Below are 20,444 nucleotides of genomic sequence, written 5' to 3'. Positions count from 1 at the left end.
AGGGCTCAACGTCTTCCAGAAGGTGCGCAGGACACTGCAGAGACCGTCGGTCCCGAAGACAGTCATGCTGGGGTCCTCTGGGGTCGCTAGCAGGACTGCAGCCCCTTCCTGAGAAGCCTGAGCCAGAGGCTGCAGCAGGCTGGAGTTACACCCCTCTCAGCTAGGTGCTAGGGACCCATTTTTCCCAGGCGCCTGTGCGCATGCGCACGACCAAGAGCCCACATTTGAAAAAGAAAGCAGAGCCTTCCAGCTCAGCGAGGGGACTCCCGCCTGGGATGTAGGCTTTGCAGGGACCCAGGCAGATGGGGTCGATCCTAGTTGAAGGCAATGCAGGGCTGCCCGGGGACTGGAAGGCCGCTGTGGCAGCAGCAAGTCCCTCTGGCACCGAGGCTCTTCAACTTAGGCCTGCCTGTCGGCCTTCAGTGCTGGGTAAGCTGAGAGGCTGCCATGCAGGTGCAGGGCCTGGGCAGGGCTTTTGCCTTCCCTTTAAGGGAGGGAGAGCGGGGCTCCCTGGGTAGCCCTGGCTAGCCTTGCTCGGTGGACCATCTGCACAGCTGGGTCACAAGAGGGCGTGGCGCCAAAGTTCTGCAGGTTTGGAGCAGTGCAGGAAGGGCCTTGATCTTGGGGTGTGGAGAGCCTCCAGGGAGGCAGGAATGCTGCGTCCTCCTGAGCCCCCTATCTGGCAAAAACAGTGTAAGGATGACCCTATCCTTGGTGACACAGCAAAATGAGGGCTCAGAGGAGCGGTGGGTCTTGCTTTCTGCCTGTGCCTGACTGAGACCGCTGCCCGGAGGCCTTCCCTGTCCCCCCCGGCCCCAAAGGCCAATTCGGATGGCCCATCGCCATCCTGGTTCTTCACAAATGTCCCCAGCTTCCCCATGTACATCGGGTTGTTGTGTTAGCGGGGGATTGGTGGGCTGGTAGGGCCTCTAGGAATAATCCGAAGCCTGAATTGGGCTCAGCCCGAGGGAGAGTCCCTGCTCCATCAAGTCCTTCTCCACTGGAGCTGCTGTCAGCCCAGCAGTCCGACCACATGAGCCTCCAGGACAAAAAAGGAAGAATCTACCTTTGGAAATGGCCACCCTCTTCTCCCTTGTGATGTCCCCCCTCAACTGCTGCCTTCCTCCTCAGGTCAAGACCCCTGGGAACTGCCACCAAATCACACAGAGGCTCCCAAATCCACACACTAAGATCTCCCCGAAATTTACAGGCACATAAGCACACGCCCTAAGTCGCGCACACACACACACACACACACACACACACAAACACAGTCACGCACACAAACACGCACACGCGCGAACACACAAACACACACACACACACACACACACACCTCCTCAGGATCCTCTTGCTGGTCTCAGATGGGTTGATGACCTCTGGGACTTCAATGTGTGTAGCCAGCTTGTGTCCTGATACGTCACTCTCACTCTCTCTCCGTCTCTGTCTCTGTCTCTGTCTCTCTCTCTCAGTGTAGTTCGGGTGTTTTCCAGAATACAGTAAGTTCCCACTGCTCCTGTCTGGCCTGAAGCCTTCTCCCTGAGTCTGTTGTGTCTCCTGCTGGGTCAGAGCCAGAGGTTTCCCTGGCACCCACCTTGGCTTTAAGGCCTTTTCTCATGCAGCTAGCCACCTGTCTGTCTCTATGGGGCTTTTGGGCAGAGCCCTGTTCTGACTCTAGTCAACCGGGAAGCTGGCTTCTGGGAATTCTTGCTTGGATTGGAGATGCCAGAAGAGAAGGGAAAGTGGGTCCAGGAATCCTTGCTCTTCTTGGGACAATGGCTGTGCTCCCTGGAGCTGTGCTGAAGTCACCTCTGGGAATAAAAAACTGGAGACTGAGCTGGACGGTGCATTCTCAAGGTGTGCATCCCTGTATTTCTCTGGGAGCCGGGACCAGAGAAAAGGGTGCTGACAGGTGCCCTCTTGTTCTCAGCTTAGTGCTGGCCACCCAGGACAGGGCACTTCTTCCGAGGCACAGTGTGGGCCGGCCATCAGTCCCATAGTAGGTCCTCAACATTGATTCTCCACTCGGTTTGACATGAGTGCAGTCAGTGGCTGTGTGGCTCCAGGAAAGGGGGCACAGTGGACAGACACTGTCTGGCCTGGCCTGTCTCTCTCTCTCACTCTCTCCAAGTCCCTCTTGGGAGCATCCTGGAGGAGTTGGACGTCCCCAGGAGGTGTGTGCCTTGGTTCCCATCCCGGGGAATATGGGGAAGGTGACCCCCTGTGAGGTGCAGGCCTCATGGAGGCCTAGGACCATCCTGATTTCCCGCGGGAACCGGTCACGGGAGAAAGAAGACCCCCAGGAACGGTCGAGTCAGGGAACAAGAAAGGGCTCAACGTCTTCCAGAAGGTGCGCAGGACACTGCAGAGACCGTCGGTCCCGAAGACAGTCATGCTGGGGTCCTCTGGGGTCGCTAGCAGGACTGCAGCCCCTTCCTGAGAAGCCTGAGCCAGAGGCTGCAGCAGGCTGGAGTTACACCCCTCTCAGCTAGGTGCTAGGGACCCATTTTTCCCAGGCGCCTGTGCGCATGCGCACGACCAAGAGCCCACATTTGAAAAAGAAAGCAGAGCCTTCCAGCTCAGCGAGGGGACTCCCGCCTGGGATGTAGGCTTTGCAGGGACCCAGGCAGATGGGGTCGATCCTAGTTGAAGGCAATGCAGGGCTGCCCGGGGACTGGAAGGCCGCTGTGGCAGCAGCAAGTCCCTCTGGCACCGAGGTTCTTCAACTTAGGCCTGCCTGTCCCCCTTCAGTGCTGGGTAAGCTGAGAGGCTGCCATGCAGGCGCAGGGCCTGGGCAGGGCTTTTGCCTTCCCTTTAAGGGAGGGAGAGCGGGGCTCCCTGGGTAGCCCTGGATAGCCTTGCTCAGTGGACCATCTGCACAGCTGGGTCACAAGAGGGTGTGGAGCCAAAATTCTGCAGGTTTGGAGCAGTGCAGGAAGGGCCTTGATCTTGGGGTGTGGAGAGCCTCCAGGGAGGCAGGAATGCTGCGTCCTCCTGAGCCCCCTATCTGGCAAAAACAGTGTAAGGATGACCCTATCCTTTGGTGACACAGCAAGACGAGGGCTCAGAGGAGCGGTGGGTCTTGCTTTCTGCCTGTGCCTGACTGAGACCGCTGCCCGGAGGCCTTCCCTGTCCCCCCCGGCCCCAAAGGCCAATTCGGATGGCCCTTCGCCATCCTGGTTCTTCACAAATGTGCCCAGCTTCCCCATGTACATCGGGTTGTTGTGTTAGCGGGGGATTGGTGGGCTGGTAGGGCCTCTAGGAATAATCCGAAGCCTGAATTGGGCTCAGCCCGAGGGAGAGTCCCTGCTCCATCAAGTCCTTCTCCACTGGAGCTGCTGTCAGCCCAGCAGTCCGACCACATGAGCCTCCAGGACAAAAAAGGAAGAATCTACCTTTGGAAATGGCCACCCTCTTCTCCCTTGTGATGTCCCCCCTCAACTGCTGCCTTTCTCCTCAGGTCAAGACCCCTGGGAACTGCCACCAAATCACACAGAGGCTCCCAAATCCACACACTAAGTTCTCCCCGAAATTTACAGGCACATAAGCACACGCCCTAAGGCGCGCATGCACACACACACACACACACACACACACACACACACAAACACAGAAACACAGTCACGCACACAAACACGCACACGCGCGAACACACAAACACACACACACACACACACACACACACACACACACACACCTCCTCAGGATCCTCTTGCTGGTCTCAGATGGGTTGATGACCTCTGGGACTTTAATGTGTGTAGCCAGCTTGTGTCCTGATACGTCACTCTCACTCTCTCTCCGTCTCTGTCTCTGTCTCTGTCTCTCTCTCTCAGTGTAGTTCGGGTGTTTTCCAGAATACAGTAAGTTCCCACTGCTCCTGTCTGGCCTGAAGCCTTCTCCCTGAGTCTGTTGTGTCTCCTGCTGGGTCAGAGCCAGAGGTTTCCCTGGCACCCACCTTGGCTTCAAGGCCTTTTCTCATGCAGCTAGCCACCTGTCTGTCTCTATGGGGCTTTTGGGCAGAGCCCTGTTCTGACTCTAGTCAACCGGGAAGCTGGCTTCTGGGAATTCTTGCTTGGATTGGAGATGCCAGAAGAGAAGGGAAAGTGGGTCCAGGAATCCTTGCTCTTCTTGGGACAATGGCTGTGCTCCCTGGAGCTGTGCTGAAGTCACCTCTGGGAAGAAAAAACTGGAGACTGAGCTGGACGGTGCATTCTCAAGGTGTGCATCCCTGTATTTCTCTGCGAGCCGGGACCAGAGAAAAGGGTGCTGACAGGTGCCCTCTTGTTCTCAGCTTAGTGCTGGCCACCCAGTTCAGGGCACTTCTTCCGAGGCACAGTGTGGGCCGGCCATCAGTCCCATAGTAGGTCCTCAACATTGATTCTCCACTCGGTTTGACATGAGTGCAGTCAGTGGCTGTGTGGCTCCAGGAAAGGGGGCACAGTGGACAGACACTGTCTGGCCTGGCCTGTCTCTCTCTCTCACTCTCTCCAAGTCCCTCTTGGGAGCATCCTGGAGGAGTTGGACGTCCCCAGGAGGTGTGTGCCTTGGTTCCCATCCCGGGGACGATGAGGAAGGTGACCCCCTGTGACGTGCAGTCCTCATGGAGGCCTAGGACCATCCTGATTTCCCGCGGGAACCGGTCACTGGAGAAAGAAGACCCCCAGGAACGGTCGAGTCAGGGAACAAGAAAGGGCTCAACGTCTTCCAGAAGGTGCGCAGGACACTGCAGAGACCGTCGGTCCCGAAGACAGTCATGCTGGGGTCCTCTGGGGTCGCTAGCAGGACTGCAGCCCCTTCCTGAGAAGCCTGAGCCAGAGGCTGCAGCAGGCTGGAGTTACACCCCTCTCAGCTAGGTGCTAGGGACCCATTTTTCCCAGGCGCCTGTGCGCATGCGCACGACCAAGAGCCCACATTTGAAAAAGAAAGCAGAGCCTTCCAGCTCAGCGAGGGGACTCCCGCCTGGGATGTAGGCTTTGCAGGGACCCAGGCAGATGGGGTCGATCCTAGTTGAAGGCAATGCAGGGCTGCCCGGGGACTGGAAGGCCGCTGTGGCAGCAGCAAGTCCCTCTGGCACCCAGGCTCTTCAACTTAGGCCTGCCTGTCCGCCTTCAGTGCTGGGTAAGCTGAGAGGCTGCCATGCAGGCGCAGGGCCTGGGCAGGGCTTTTGCCTTCCCTTTAAGGGAGGGAGAGCGGGGCTCCCTGGGTAGCCCTGGATAGCCTTGCTCAGTGGACCATCTGCACAGCTGGGTCACAAGAGGGTGTGGAGCCAAAATTCTGCAGGTTTGGAGCAGTGCAGGAAGGGCCTTGATCTTGGGGTGTGGAGAGCCTCCAGGGCGGCAGAAATGCTGTGTCCTCCTGAGCCCCCTATCTGGCAAAAACAGTGTAAGGATGACCCTATCCTTTGGTGACACAGCAAGACGAGGGCTCAGAGGAGCGGTGGGTCTTGCTTTCTGCCTGTGCCTGACTGAGACCGCTGCCCGGAGGCCTTCCCTGTCCCCCCCCGGCCCCAAAGGCCAATTCGGATGGCCCTTCGCCATCCTGGTTCTTCACAAATGTGCCCAGCTTCCCCATGTACATCGGGTTGTTGTGTTAGCGGGGGATTGGTGGGCTGGTAGGGCCTCTAGGAATAATCCGAAGCCTGAATTGGGCTCAGCCCGAGGGAGAGTCCCTGCTCCATCAAGTCCTTCTCCACTGGAGCTGCTGTCAGCCCAGCAGTCCGACCACATGAGCCTCCAGGACAAAAAAGGAAGAATCTACCTTTGGAAATGGCCATCCTCTTCTCCCTTGTGATGTCCCCCCTCAACTGCTGCCTTTCTCCTCAGGTCAAGACCCCTGGGAACTGCCACCAAATCACACAGAAGCTCCCAAATCCACACACTAAGTTCTCCCCGAAATTTACAGGCACATAAGCACACGCCCTAAGGCGCGCATGCACACACACACACACACACACACACACACACACAAACACACAAACACAGTCACGCACACAAACACGCACACGCGCGAACACACAAACACACACACACACACACACACACACACACACACACACCTCCTCAGGATCCTCTTGCTGGTCTCAGATGGGTTGATGACCTCTGGGACTTCAATGTGTGTAGCCAGCTTGTGTCCTGATACGTCACTCTCACTCTCTCTCCGTCTCTGTCTCTGTCTCTGTCTCTCTCTCTCAGTGTAGTTCGGGTGTTTTCCAGAATACAGTAAGTTCCCACTGCTCCTGTCTGGCCTGAAGCCTTCTCCCTGAGTCTGTTGTGTCTCCTGCTGGGTCAGAGCCAGAGGTTTCCCTGGCACCCACCTTGGCTTCAAGGCCTTTTCTCATGCAGCTAGCCACCTGTCTGTCTCTATGGGGCTTTTGGGCAGAGCCCTGTTCTGACTCTAGTCAACCGGGAAGCTGGCTTCTGGGAATTCTTGCTTGGATTGGAGATGCCAGAAGAGAAGGGAAAGTGGGTCCAGGAATCCTTGCTCTTCTTGGGACAATGGCTGTGCTCCCTGGAGCTGTGCTGAAGTCACCTCTGGGAATAAAAAACTGGAGACTGAGCTGGACGGTGCATTCTCAAGGTGTGCATCCCTGTATTTCTCTGGGAGCCGGGACCAGAGAAAAGGGTGCTGACAGGTGCCCTCTTGTTCTCAGCTTAGTGCTGGCCACCCAGTTCAGGGCACTTCTTCCGAGGCACAGTGTGGGCCGGCCATCAGTCCCATAGTAGGTCCTCAACATTGATTCTCCACTCGGTTTGACATGAGTGCAGTCAGTGGCTGTGTGGCTCCAGGAAAGGGGGCACAGTGGACAGACACTGTCTGGCCTGGCCTGTCTCTCTCTCTCACTCTCTCCAAGTCCCTCTTGGGAGCATCCTGGAGGAGTTGGACGTCCCCAGGAGGTGTGTGCCTTGGTTCCCATCCCGGGGACGGTGAGGAAGGTGACCCCCTGTGACGTGCAGTCCTCATGGAGGCCTAGGACCATCCTGATTTCCCGCGGGAACCGGTCACGGGAGAAAGAAGACCCCCAGGAACGGTCGAGTCAGGGAACAAGAAAGGGCTCAACGTCTTCCAGAAGGTGCGCAGGACACTGCAGAGACCGTCGGTCCCGAAGACAGTCATGCTGGGGTCCTCTGGGGTCGCTAGCAGGACTGCAGCCCCTTCCTGAGAAGCCTGAGCCAGAGGCTGCAGCAGGCTGGAGTTACACCCCTCTCAGCTAGGTGCTAGGGACCCATTTTTCCCAGGCGCCTGTGCGCATGCGCACGACCAAGAGCCCACATTTGAAAAAGAAAGCAGAGCCTTCCAGCTCAGCGAGGGGACTCCCGCCTGGGATGTAGGCTTTGCAGGGACCCAGGCAGATGGGATCGATCCTAGTTGAAGGCAATGCAGGGCTGCCCGGGGACTGGAAGGCCGCTGTGGCAGCAGCAAGTCCCTCTGGCACCGAGGCTCTTCAACTTAGGCCTGCCTGTCCCCCTTCAGTGCTGGGTAAGCTGAGAGGCTGCCATGCAGGCGCAGGGCCTGGGCAGGGCTTTTGCCTTCCCTTTAAGGGAGGGAGAGCGGGGCTCCCTGGGTACCCCTGGCTAGCCTTGCTCGGTGGACCATCTGCACAGCTGGGTCACAAGAGGGCGTGGCGCCAAAGTTCTGCAGGTTTGGAGCAGTGCAGGAAGGGCCTTGATCTTGGGGTGTGGAGAGCCTCCAGGGAGGCAGGAATGCTGCGTCCTCCTGAGCCCCCTATCTGGCAAAAACAGTGTAAGGATGACCCTATCCTTTGGTGACACAGCAAGACGAGGGCTCAGAGGAGCGGTGGGTCTTGCTTTCTGCCTGTGCCTGACTGAGACCGCTGCCCGGAGGCCTTCCCTGTCCCCCCCGGCCCCAAAGGCCAATTCGGATGGCCCTTCGCCATCCTGGTTCTTCACAAATGTGCCCAGCTTCCCCATGTACATCGGGTTGTTGTGTTAGCGGGGGATTGGTGGGCTGGTAGGGCCTCTAGGAATAATCCGAAGCCTGAATTGGGCTCAGCCCGAGGGAGAGTCCCTGCTCCATCAAGTCCTTCTCCACTGGAGCTGCTGTCAGCCCAGCAGTCCGACCACATGAGCCTCCAGGACAAAAAAGGAAGAATCTACCTTTGGAAATGGCCACCCTCTTCTCCCTTGTGATGTCCCCCCTCAACTGCTGCCTTTCTCCTCAGGTCAAGACCCCTGGGAACTGCCACCAAATCACACAGAGGCTCCCAAATCCACACACTAAGTTCTCCCCGAAATTTACAGGCACATAAGCACACGCCCTAAGGCGCGCATGCACACACACACACACACACACACACACACACAAACACACAAACACAGTCACGCACACAAACACGCACACGCGTGAACACACAAACACACACACACACACACACACACACCTCCTCAGGATCCTCTTGCTGGTCTCAGATGGGTTGATGACCTCTGGGACTTCAATGTGTGTAGCCAGCTTGTGTCCTGTTACATCACTCTCACTCTCTCTCCGTCTCTGTCTCTGTCTCTGTCTCTCTCTCTCAGTGTAGTTCTGGTGTTTTCCAGAATACCGTAAGTTCCCACTGCTCCTATCTGGCCTGAAGCCTTCTCCCTGAGTCTGTTGTGTCTCCTGCTGGGTCAGAGCCAGAGATTTCCCTGGCACCCACCTTGGCTTCAAGGCCTTTTCTCATGCAGCTAGCCACCTGTCTGTCTCTATGGGGCTTTGGGGCAGAGCCCTGTTCTGACTCTAGTCAACCGGGAAGCTGGCTTCTGGGAATTCTTGCTTGGATTGGAGATGCCAGAAGAGAAGGGAAAGTGGGTCCAGGAATCCTTGCTCTTCTTGGGACAATGGCTGTGCTCCCTGGAGCTGTGCTGAAGTCACCTCTGGGAAGAAAAAACTGGAGACTGAGCTGGACGGTGCATTCTCAAGGTGTGCATCCCTGTATTTCTCTGCGAGCCGGGACCAGAGAAAAGGGTGCTGACAGGTGCCCTCTTGTTCTCAGCTTAGTGCTGGCCACCCAGGACAGGGCACTTCTTCCGAGGCACAGTGTGGGCCGGCCATCAGTCCCATAGTAGGTCCTCAACATTGATTCTCCACTCGGTTTGACATGAGTGCAGTCAGTGGCTGTGTGGCTCCAGGAAAGGGGGCACAGTGGACAGACACTGTCTGGCCTGGCCTGTCTCTCTCTCTCACTCTCTCCAAGTCCCTCTTGGGAGCATCCTGGAGGAGTTGGACGTCCCCAGGAGGTGTGTGCCTTGGTTCCCATCCCGGGGACGATGAGGAAGGTGACCCCCTGTGAGGTGCAGTCCTCATGGAGGCCTAGGACCATCCTGATTTCCCGCGGGAACCGGTCACGGGAGAAAGAAGACCCCCAGGAACGGTCGAGTCAGGGAACAAGAAAGGGCTCAACGTCTTCCAGAAGGTGCGCAGGACACTGCAGAGACCGTCGGTCCCGAAGACAGTCATGCTGGGGTCCTCTGGGGTCGCTAGCAGGACTGCAGCCCCTTCCTGAGAAGCCTGAGCCAGAGGCTGCAGCAGGCTGGAGTTACACCCCTCTCAGCTAGGTGCTAGGGACCCATTTTTCCCAGGCGCCTGTGCGCATGCGCACGACCAAGAGCCCACATTTGAAAAAGAAAGCAGAGCCTTCCAGCTCAGCGAGGGGACTCCCGCCTGGGATGTAGGCTTTGCAGGGACCCAGGCAGATGGGGTCGATCCTAGTTGAAGGCAATGCAGGGCTGCCCGGGGACTGGAAGGCCGCTGTGGCAGCAGCAAGTCCCTCTGGCACCGAGGCTCTTCAACTTAGGCCTGCCTGTCGGCCTTCAGTGCTGGGTAAGCTGAGAGGCTGCCATGCAGGTGCAGGGCCTGGGCAGGGCTTTTGCCTTCCCTTTAAGGGAGGGAGAGCGGGGCTCCCTGGGTAGCCCTGGCTAGCCTTGCTCGGTGGACCATCTGCACAGCTGGGTCACAAGAGGGCGTGGCGCCAAAGTTCTGCAGGTTTGGAGCAGTGCAGGAAGGGCCTTGATCTTGGGGTGTGGAGAGCCTCCAGGGAGGCAGGAATGCTGCGTCCTCCTGAGCCCCCTATCTGGCAAAAACAGTGTAAGGATGACCCTATCCTTGGTGACACAGCAAAATGAGGGCTCAGAGGAGCGGTGGGTCTTGCTTTCTGCCTGTGCCTGACTGAGACCGCTGCCCGGAGGCCTTCCCTGTCCCCCCCGGCCCCAAAGGCCAATTCGGATGGCCCATCGCCATCCTGGTTCTTCACAAATGTCCCCAGCTTCCCCATGTACATCGGGTTGTTGTGTTAGCGGGGGATTGGTGGGCTGGTAGGGCCTCTAGGAATAATCCGAAGCCTGAATTGGGCTCAGCCCGAGGGAGAGTCCCTGCTCCATCAAGTCCTTCTCCACTGGAGCTGCTGTCAGCCCAGCAGTCCGACCACATGAGCCTCCAGGACAAAAAAGGAAGAATCTACCTTTGGAAATGGCCACCCTCTTCTCCCTTGTGATGTCCCCCCTCAACTGCTGCCTTCCTCCTCAGGTCAAGACCCCTGGGAACTGCCACCAAATCACACAGAGGCTCCCAAATCCACACACTAAGATCTCCCCGAAATTTACAGGCACATAAGCACACGCCCTAAGTCGCGCACACACACACACACACACACAAACACAGTCACGCACACAAACACGCACACGCGCGAACACACAAACACACACACACACACACACACACACACACCTCCTCAGGATCCTCTTGCTGGTCTCAGATGGGTTGATGACCTCTGGGACTTCAATGTGTGTAGCCAGCTTGTGTCCTGATACGTCACTCTCACTCTCTCTCCGTCTCTGTCTCTGTCTCTGTCTCTCTCTCTCAGTGTAGTTCGGGTGTTTTCCAGAATACAGTAAGTTCCCACTGCTCCTGTCTGGCCTGAAGCCTTCTCCCTGAGTCTGTTGTGTCTCCTGCTGGGTCAGAGCCAGAGGTTTCCCTGGCACCCACCTTGGCTTTAAGGCCTTTTCTCATGCAGCTAGCCACCTGTCTGTCTCTATGGGGCTTTTGGGCAGAGCCCTGTTCTGACTCTAGTCAACCGGGAAGCTGGCTTCTGGGAATTCTTGCTTGGATTGGAGATGCCAGAAGAGAAGGGAAAGTGGGTCCAGGAATCCTTGCTCTTCTTGGGACAATGGCTGTGCTCCCTGGAGCTGTGCTGAAGTCACCTCTGGGAAGAAAAAACTGGAGACTGAGCTGGACGGTGCATTCTCAAGGTGTGCATCCCTGTATTTCTCTGGGAGCCGGGACCAGAGAAAAGGGTGCTGACAGGTGCCCTCTTGTTCTCAGCTTAGTGCTGGCCACCCAGGACAGGGCACTTCTTCCGAGGCACAGTGTGGGCCGGCCATCAGTCCCATAGTAGGTCCTCAACATTGATTCTCCACTCGGTTTGACATGAGTGCAGTCAGTGGCTGTGTGGCTCCAGGAAAGGGGGCACAGTGGACAGACACTGTCTGGCCTGGCCTGTCTCTCTCTCTCACTCTCTCCAAGTCCCTCTTGGGAGCATCCTGGAGGAGTTGGACGTCCCCAGGAGGTGTGTGCCTTGGTTCCCATCCCGGGGAATATGGGGAAGGTGACCCCCTGTGAGGTGCAGGCCTCATGGAGGCCTAGGACCATCCTGATTTCCCGCGGGAACCGGTCACGGGAGAAAGAAGACCCCCAGGAACGGTCGAGTCAGGGAACAAGAAAGGGCTCAACGTCTTCCAGAAGGTGCGCAGGACACTGCAGAGACCGTCGGTCCCGAAGACAGTCATGCTGGGGTCCTCTGGGGTCGCTAGCAGGACTGCAGCCCCTTCCTGAGAAGCCTGAGCCAGAGGCTGCAGCAGGCTGGAGTTACACCCCTCTCAGCTAGGTGCTAGGGACCCATTTTTCCCAGGCGCCTGTGCGCATGCGCACGACCAAGAGCCCACATTTGAAAAAGAAAGCAGAGCCTTCCAGCTCAGCGAGGGGACTCCCGCCTGGGATGTAGGCTTTGCAGGGACCCAGGCAGATGGGGTCGATCCTAGTTGAAGGCAATGCAGGGCTGCCCGGGGACTGGAAGGCCGCTGTGGCAGCAGCAAGTCCCTCTGGCACCGAGGTTCTTCAACTTAGGCCTGCCTGTCCCCCTTCAGTGCTGGGTAAGCTGAGAGGCTGCCATGCAGGCGCAGGGCCTGGGCAGGGCTTTTGCCTTCCCTTTAAGGGAGGGAGAGCGGGGCTCCCTGGGTAGCCCTGGATAGCCTTGCTCAGTGGACCATCTGCACAGCTGGGTCACAAGAGGGTGTGGAGCCAAAATTCTGCAGGTTTGGAGCAGTGCAGGAAGGGCCTTGATCTTGGGGTGTGGAGAGCCTCCAGGGAGGCAGGAATGCTGCGTCCTCCTGAGCCCCCTATCTGGCAAAAACAGTGTAAGGATGACCCTATCCTTTGGTGACACAGCAAGACGAGGGCTCAGAGGAGCGGTGGGTCTTGCTTTCTGCCTGTGCCTGACTGAGACCGCTGCCCGGAGGCCTTCCCTGTCCCCCCCGGCCCCAAAGGCCAATTCGGATGGCCCTTCGCCATCCTGGTTCTTCACAAATGTGCCCAGCTTCCCCATGTACATCGGGTTGTTGTGTTAGCGGGGGATTGGTGGGCTGGTAGGGCCTCTAGGAATAATCCGAAGCCTGAATTGGGCTCAGCCCGAGGGAGAGTCCCTGCTCCATCAAGTCCTTCTCCACTGGAGCTGCTGTCAGCCCAGCAGTCCGACCACATGAGCCTCCAGGACAAAAAAGGAAGAATCTACCTTTGGAAATGGCCATCCTCTTCTCCCTTGTGATGTCCCCCCTCAACTGCTGCCTTTCTCCTCAGGTCAAGACCCCTGGGAACTGCCACCAAATCACACAGAAGCTCCCAAATCCACACACTAAGTTCTCCCCGAAATTTACAGGCACATAAGCACACGCCCTAAGGCGCGCATGCACACACACACACACACACACACACACACACACAAACACACAAACACAGTCACGCACACAAACACGCACACGCGCGAACACACAAACACACACACACACACACACACACACACACACACACACACACACCTCCTCAGGATCCTCTTGCTGGTCTCAGATGGGTTGATGACCTCTGGGACTTCAATGTGTGTAGCCAGCTTGTGTCCTGATACGTCACTCTCACTCTCTCTCCGTCTCTGTCTCTGTCTCTGTCTCTCTCTCTCAGTGTAGTTCGGGTGTTTTCCAGAATACAGTAAGTTCCCACTGCTCCTGTCTGGCCTGAAGCCTTCTCCCTGAGTCTGTTGTGTCTCCTGCTGGGTCAGAGCCAGAGGTTTCCCTGGCACCCACCTTGGCTTCAAGGCCTTTTCTCATGCAGCTAGCCACCTGTCTGTCTCTATGGGGCTTTTGGGCAGAGCCCTGTTCTGACTCTAGTCAACCGGGAAGCTGGCTTCTGGGAATTCTTGCTTGGATTGGAGATGCCAGAAGAGAAGGGAAAGTGGGTCCAGGAATCCTTGCTCTTCTTGGGACAATGGCTGTGCTCCCTGGAGCTGTGCTGAAGTCACCTCTGGGAATAAAAAACTGGAGACTGAGCTGGACGGTGCATTCTCAAGGTGTGCATCCCTGTATTTCTCTGGGAGCCGGGACCAGAGAAAAGGGTGCTGACAGGTGCCCTCTTGTTCTCAGCTTAGTGCTGGCCACCCAGTTCAGGGCACTTCTTCCGAGGCACAGTGTGGGCCGGCCATCAGTCCCATAGTAGGTCCTCAACATTGATTCTCCACTCGGTTTGACATGAGTGCAGTCAGTGGCTGTGTGGCTCCAGGAAAGGGGGCACAGTGGACAGACACTGTCTGGCCTGGCCTGTCTCTCTCTCTCACTCTCTCCAAGTCCCTCTTGGGAGCATCCTGGAGGAGTTGGACGTCCCCAGGAGGTGTGTGCCTTGGTTCCCATCCCGGGGACGGTGAGGAAGGTGACCCCCTGTGACGTGCAGTCCTCATGGAGGCCTAGGACCATCCTGATTTCCCGCGGGAACCGGTCACGGGAGAAAGAAGACCCCCAGGAACGGTCGAGTCAGGGAACAAGAAAGGGCTCAACGTCTTCCAGAAGGTGCGCAGGACACTGCAGAGACCGTCGGTCCCGAAGACAGTCATGCTGGGGTCCTCTGGGGTCGCTAGCAGGACTGCAGCCCCTTCCTGAGAAGCCTGAGCCAGAGGCTGCAGCAGGCTGGAGTTACACCCCTCTCAGCTAGGTGCTAGGGACCCATTTTTCCCAGGCGCCTGTGCGCATGCGCACGACCAAGAGCCCACATTTGAAAAAGAAAGCAGAGCCTTCCAGCTCAGCGAGGGGACTCCCGCCTGGGATGTAGGCTTTGCAGGGACCCAGGCAGATGGGATCGATCCTAGTTGAAGGCAATGCAGGGCTGCCCGGGGACTGGAAGGCCGCTGTGGCAGCAGCAAGTCCCTCTGGCACCGAGGCTCTTCAACTTAGGCCTGCCTGTCCCCCTTCAGTGCTGGGTAAGCTGAGAGGCTGCCATGCAGGCGCAGGGCCTGGGCAGGGCTTTTGCCTTCCCTTTAAGGGAGGGAGAGCGGGGCTCCCTGGGTACCCCTGGCTAGCCTTGCTCGGTGGACCATCTGCACAGCTGGGTCACAAGAGGGCGTGGCGCCAAAGTTCTGCAGGTTTGGAGCAGTGCAGGAAGGGCCTTGATCTTGGGGTGTGGAGAGCCTCCAGGGAGGCAGGAATGCTGCGTCCTCCTGAGCCCCCTATCTGGCAAAAACAGTGTAAGGATGACCCTATCCTTTGGTGACACAGCAAGACGAGGGCTCAGAGGAGCGGTGGGTCTTGCTTTCTGCCTGTGCCTGACTGAGACCGCTGCCCGGAGGCCTTCCCTGTCCCCCCCGGCCCCAAAGGCCAATTCGGATGGCCCTTCGCCATCCTGGTTCTTCACAAATGTGCCCAGCTTCCCCATGTACATCGGGTTGTTGTGTTAGCGGGGGATTGGTGGGCTGGTAGGGCCTCTAGGAATAATCCGAAGCCTGAATTGGGCTCAGCCCGAGGGAGAGTCCCTGCTCCATCAAGTCCTTCTCCACTGGAGCTGCTGTCAGCCCAGCAGTCCGACCACATGAGCCTCCAGGACAAAAAAGGAAGAATCTACCTTTGGAAATGGCCACCCTCTTCTCCCTTGTGATGTCCCCCCTCAACTGCTGCCTTCCTCCTCAGGTCAAGAACCCTGGGACTGCCACCAAATCACACAGAGGCTCCCAAATCCACACACTAAGTTCTCCCCAAAATTTACAGGCATATAAGCACATGCCCTAAGGCGCACACACACACACAAACACACTCACACACACACACACACACACACAGTCACGCACACACACACACACACACACACACACGCGAACACACACACACACACACACACCTCCTCAGGATCCTCTTGCTGGTCTTAGATGGGTTGATGACCTCTGGGACTTAAATGTGTGTAGCCAGCTTGTGTCCTGATACGTCACTATCACTCTCTCTGTGTCTCTGTCTCTGTCTCTCTCTGTCTCTGTCTCTGTCTCTCTCTCTCTCTCTCTCTCTCTCTCTCAGTGTAGTTCGGGTGTTTTCCAGAATACAGTAAGTTCCCAGTGCTCCTGTCTGGCCTGAAGCCTTCTCCCTGCTCCATTAAGTCTTTCTCCACTGGAGCTGCTGTCAGCCCAGCAGTCTGACCACATGAGCCTTCAGGACAGAAAAGGAAGAGTCTACCTTTTGAAATGGCCACCCTCTTCTTCCTTGTGATGTCCCCCCTCAACTGCTGCCTTCCTCCTCAGGTCAAGACCCCTGGAATCTGCCACCAAACCATATAGAGCCTCCCACATCGACACTCTGTGTTCTCTCTGATATTTACAGGCACACGAGCGCGTGCCCGGGTGTACACACACATACACAAAGAAACACACACACACACTCACACACACACACACACACACATTCACACACACACACAATTCCTGAGGATCCTATTGCTGGTCTCAGATGGGTTGATGACCTCTGGGTCTTAAGTGTGTGCAGCCAGCTTGTGTTCTGATCTCTCTCTCTCTCTCTCTCTTTCTCTCTCTCTCTCTCTCTCTCTCTCTCTCTCTCTCTCTCTCAGTGTAGGTCGGGTGTTTTCGAGAATACAGTAAGTTCCCACTGCCCTTGTCTGGCCAGAAGCCTTCTCCCTTAGTCTCTTGTGCCTCCTGCCTGGTCAGAGCCAGAGGTTTCCCTGGCACCCACCTTGTCTTCAAGTCCTTTGCTCATGCAGCTAGCCACCTGTCTGTCTCTTGGGACTTTTCGGAGGAGCCCTGTTCTGACTCTAGTAACCCAGGACGCTGGCTTATGGGAATTCTTGCTTGGATTGGATATGCCAAAAGAGAAGGGAAAGTGGGTCCACGAATCCTTCCTCTTCTTGGAACAATGTCTGTGCTCCCTGGAGCTGTGCTGAAGTCACCTCTGGCAAGAGAACCCTGGAGACTGAGCTCGAAGGTGCATCCTAGGGGTGTCCATCCCTGAATTTCTCTCCCAGCCGGGGCCAGAGTATTTGCTGGTGACAGGTGCCCTCTCCTTCCCAGAGGAGGATGCCCTGTGTTGTGCTGGCTTCCCAGTACAGGGCACTTCTACCTAGGTACAGTTTGGGCCGGCCATCATTCCCATAGTAGGTCCTCAAAATTGATTCTCCACTCGGTTTGACATGAGTGCTCTCAGTATCTCTGTGACTCCCAAACAGATGTTCAACAAGTTCTTCTGGTACAGCAGCACTTAGACTTAGGCTTGTCTGCCTTCATACTTTTAAATTATGAGGTACAGCTGTGCCAGCTCATGTCCTAGTCTGTGTTTTTCCTCCTCTTTTCTAATTGGTTTCTGAGTTCACTTAGTTTCCCTCGCTAGCCTTGACATAATGAACCCTACGCTCTTACCTCATGTATGGAGGAATGAAATTGCAAGTACCACTTTTTCTCGCTGTACATTGTTTGCGTAAGTGTGTTTTGAGGTTATATCTCAAGTTTGTGATGGATTGTGGATGGCTCTTTTCCATTAACATTTAAGGTTGAAGATTCCTTGCTTTGTGTTCTCCTCTATGACTCTCTTTCTGTGCACTTGCAGCCCCAGCTTTTGGTGCTTGACCTCAGGAAGCCTCTATGTTTTTCCAGTCTTAACTTTTCCAGTGGTGGCCTATAGGCAAATATGGAAGCTCTAATGTTCATTGCTGGTTGTCAAGTTGACTGTATCTGGAATTGACTACAATCAAGTTTGGAAGACTCATCTGAGATCCTCATGTTGAGGCTGACAGATAGCTTTTTCTCACCTGGATCTTGGCATGGAGATCTTGAGACACAGTGGCTATGACACCCCGGAGACTAAGGCAAGGAGATTTCTGAGTTCAAGTTCACTCTGTGACAAAACAAGTCCCAGATCCAGGCTTGGTGGTACATGTTTAATCTATGCCACACCTTCTACTGGAGACCTATATAAGGGCATTAGAAGAAGGAAGATATGCTCTTCTTTGGATTCCTGCCTTGCCATCACAATCCTGCCTTGCTTGGATTCTTGCCAGCACATCTCTTAGAATCTACTAGCTTTTTGGGACTGAACAACTCCTAGATCCTTAGACTTCTTATTCACACCTGAGCATTGCCTGCAGACTGTAAGTCATCACAATTTCCCTTACTATATAGAGACTATTCATAAATTCTCTGACTCTAGAGTACCCTGACTAGTATAGAAGTACACCCAGTCTTCAGCAGGGATGCTAGTGTGTTTTTTCTGCTCTCATCCTGTCTTAGGCATCTCTGTCACCCACTGAGGCTTGTTTACATCTTTCCTCATTCATTTTCTTAGTTCTGTATATTTCTCAATGAAGCTCATGATATTCAAACCATTAACTCTGGATGTATTTTTCTTCTTCTTTGTGGATTTGGCCCAACTATTCAACTCTACATTACTTTGGAGGATGTAGTAGACCTTGCTGGATCCCAGTTCACTGCCATCCCCTGCCTCTGTGCATCTAGGCTCAAACTAAATATGTATTTTATTCCCATAAGCAACTGCCTTGCTGTTTTTTGCTCTTGTTTGCTTTCTCCTTTTATCCACCCACTTATTTCTCTGTCTATTTGTCTATCTATTTATATATCTATCTTGTCATCGGTGTTCTATTCCTCTTCAAGCATATGTCTGTCTCTAGGGCACTTTTTCAATCTGGTGGAATGTTTGTTCTGCATGCTCCAAGTCTCAGTTGCTGAGATCCCAGGTATCTGATATCACACTGGAATGCTCTGTGTTCTGATCCATTGACAGACAAACAACATCCCCCCTTTGTCAAGTTCATTCTGAACATAATGTAAGTCCATTTGTTGAAAGGGTGTATTTAGTATATTCTTTGCATCGTAAAAGTCATAGTCTGTTCTGTGATCATTCTCTTGTTCTTCTTTTTGTTTTGTTTTGTTTCTTTTTGTGGTGCATGTCTTTTTTTTTCCTACCACTGAGAATGTCCAGACTGTTATATCTTCATGTTTCTGGGCAATCTCTTTAATGCCTCCAATATCCGTTGACTTTCAAGGGTACATTGTCCTAATAAAATACCATTGAATTCAAATTAAAGTACACAAATTAAAGTCTTTCCACGTCGACCCTTGACATTCTACAGTTCTTTTTGAGTCGTTTACATTGAAGACCATCATCTTGGGGTCCTATGGAATCATTTGTAGGAGGGCAGTGCCTTCCTGAGAAGTCTCAGCTAATACAGCTCCTTACATCACACCTTTTACGGCTTGGTGCTTTGTTCCTTCTTTCCCCCAGGTAGATATGCACATGCCCAATCAAAAATATTCACTGTAATCACAAAGGACCAGCCTCAGGCTTAGCCTAGGATCTTGAGTCTAGGATCTAGGTCTTCCAGAGTCCCATGCATAACCTCATTGTAAGGATATCTAGTTCTACAGCTTTAGGCCAATGTTACATTCCAAGTCCCCATCCTAAAAAACAGATCACAGTGTCACTTCAATGTAACCTACTCTGTGCATACCACTGAAAATATTGAGAAGAGTGTGTGGGGATAGATAAATTTTCATTTGTCCCAAGGTTAGCTTCTGCCATCAAAGAAGCCACCAGAGAACAGGCTGGCCAGGAGAGGGAACAGTCCGTCCAGCATAGGATGGTACAGCCCTCTTGCATTATACTAGCTCCCATTTGCCTTTTTTTTTTTTTTCTGGTCTTGTGTGTTACTCCTTACGCAGAGAAAACTTATCAGAAGCAGGAACTCACACCTTCCATCTTGCTCTCTGTGATGTTTGGGGCAAGATGATGACTTGGGTACAAAATTGTTGATCCGCTGTGATTGGTAGCCTGTTGCGGTCCTGGAGACATTTACCCACCTGTAGTTCAGGGTGGTCTTCAATTCCAGTAGTTATTCTTTGTTCCCCAACCTCATGCCTCCTTCCTAATGCTCGTTTTGTGTTTTTTTTTCCTTATTTTTCAGAGTCTAAGGTTATTTCCTGTCACTCTGACTCCAAAGTCTCTCTCTCTCTCTCTCTCTCTCTCTCTCTCTCTCTCTCTCTTTCTCCCAGGAACCACTTTCCATTTGTTTACTCCAATAGGAAACCCTTAATTTAAAAAAAATCAATAAATAGTCCATGATATTATGATGAATCCCTAGAGGCACTCCAAAGGCACTGTGTGCCAGGAAAGTTGTCCATGGACTGCCATCTCAGCAATGGTGATGCGGTATCAGGATGCTTGCCTTGAGCTCTGATCATCCTGGACTATAGAACTAAATCAAGTCAAGTACACTCTTGTCACTAAGGAAGTCACTCATGTGCAAGACTCCCCGGGCTAGAGCATTTATTTATGTTCATTATCCTGTCAAAAAATGTTTTCCCATGTTTTGCCAGTAGTAAGTTTTTGTTTGTTTTGTTTGTTTGTTTTGTTTTGTTTGAGATAGTGTAGCCCTGGCTGTCCCAGAACTCACTACTCACAGATCCAACTACCTCTGCCTCCCAAATACTGGAATTTATTTATTTATTTATTTATTTTAATTTTAAAAAAAGATTTATTTATTATTATATCTAAGTACACTGTAGCTGTCTTCAGACACACTAGAAGAGGGTGTCAGATCTTATTAAAGATGGTTGTGAGCCACCATGTGGTTGCTGGCATTTGAACTCATGACCTTTGGATGAGCAGTCAGTGCTCCTACCGGCTGAGCCATCTCTCCAGCCCTATTTATTTATTTATTTATTTATTTATTTTGGTTTTTCGAGACAAGGTTTCCCTGTGTAGCCCTGGCTGTCCTGGAACTCACTTTGTAGACCAGGCTGGCCTCGAACTCAGAAATCCGCCTGCCTATGCCTCCTGAGTGCTGGGATTAAAGGCGTATGCCACCACGCCCAGCCCAAATGCTGGAATTTAAGACATATGCCACACCGTCTGGCT

This window comes from Mus caroli, unplaced genomic scaffold (assembly GCF_978045245.1).
Source record: "Mus caroli unplaced genomic scaffold, Mus_caroli_1 scaffold_7, whole genome shotgun sequence".
NCBI lineage: Eukaryota > Metazoa > Chordata > Mammalia > Rodentia > Muridae > Mus > Mus caroli.
The sequence above is the reverse complement of the archived record's forward strand: the minus strand, read 5'-3'. Positions refer to the sequence as shown.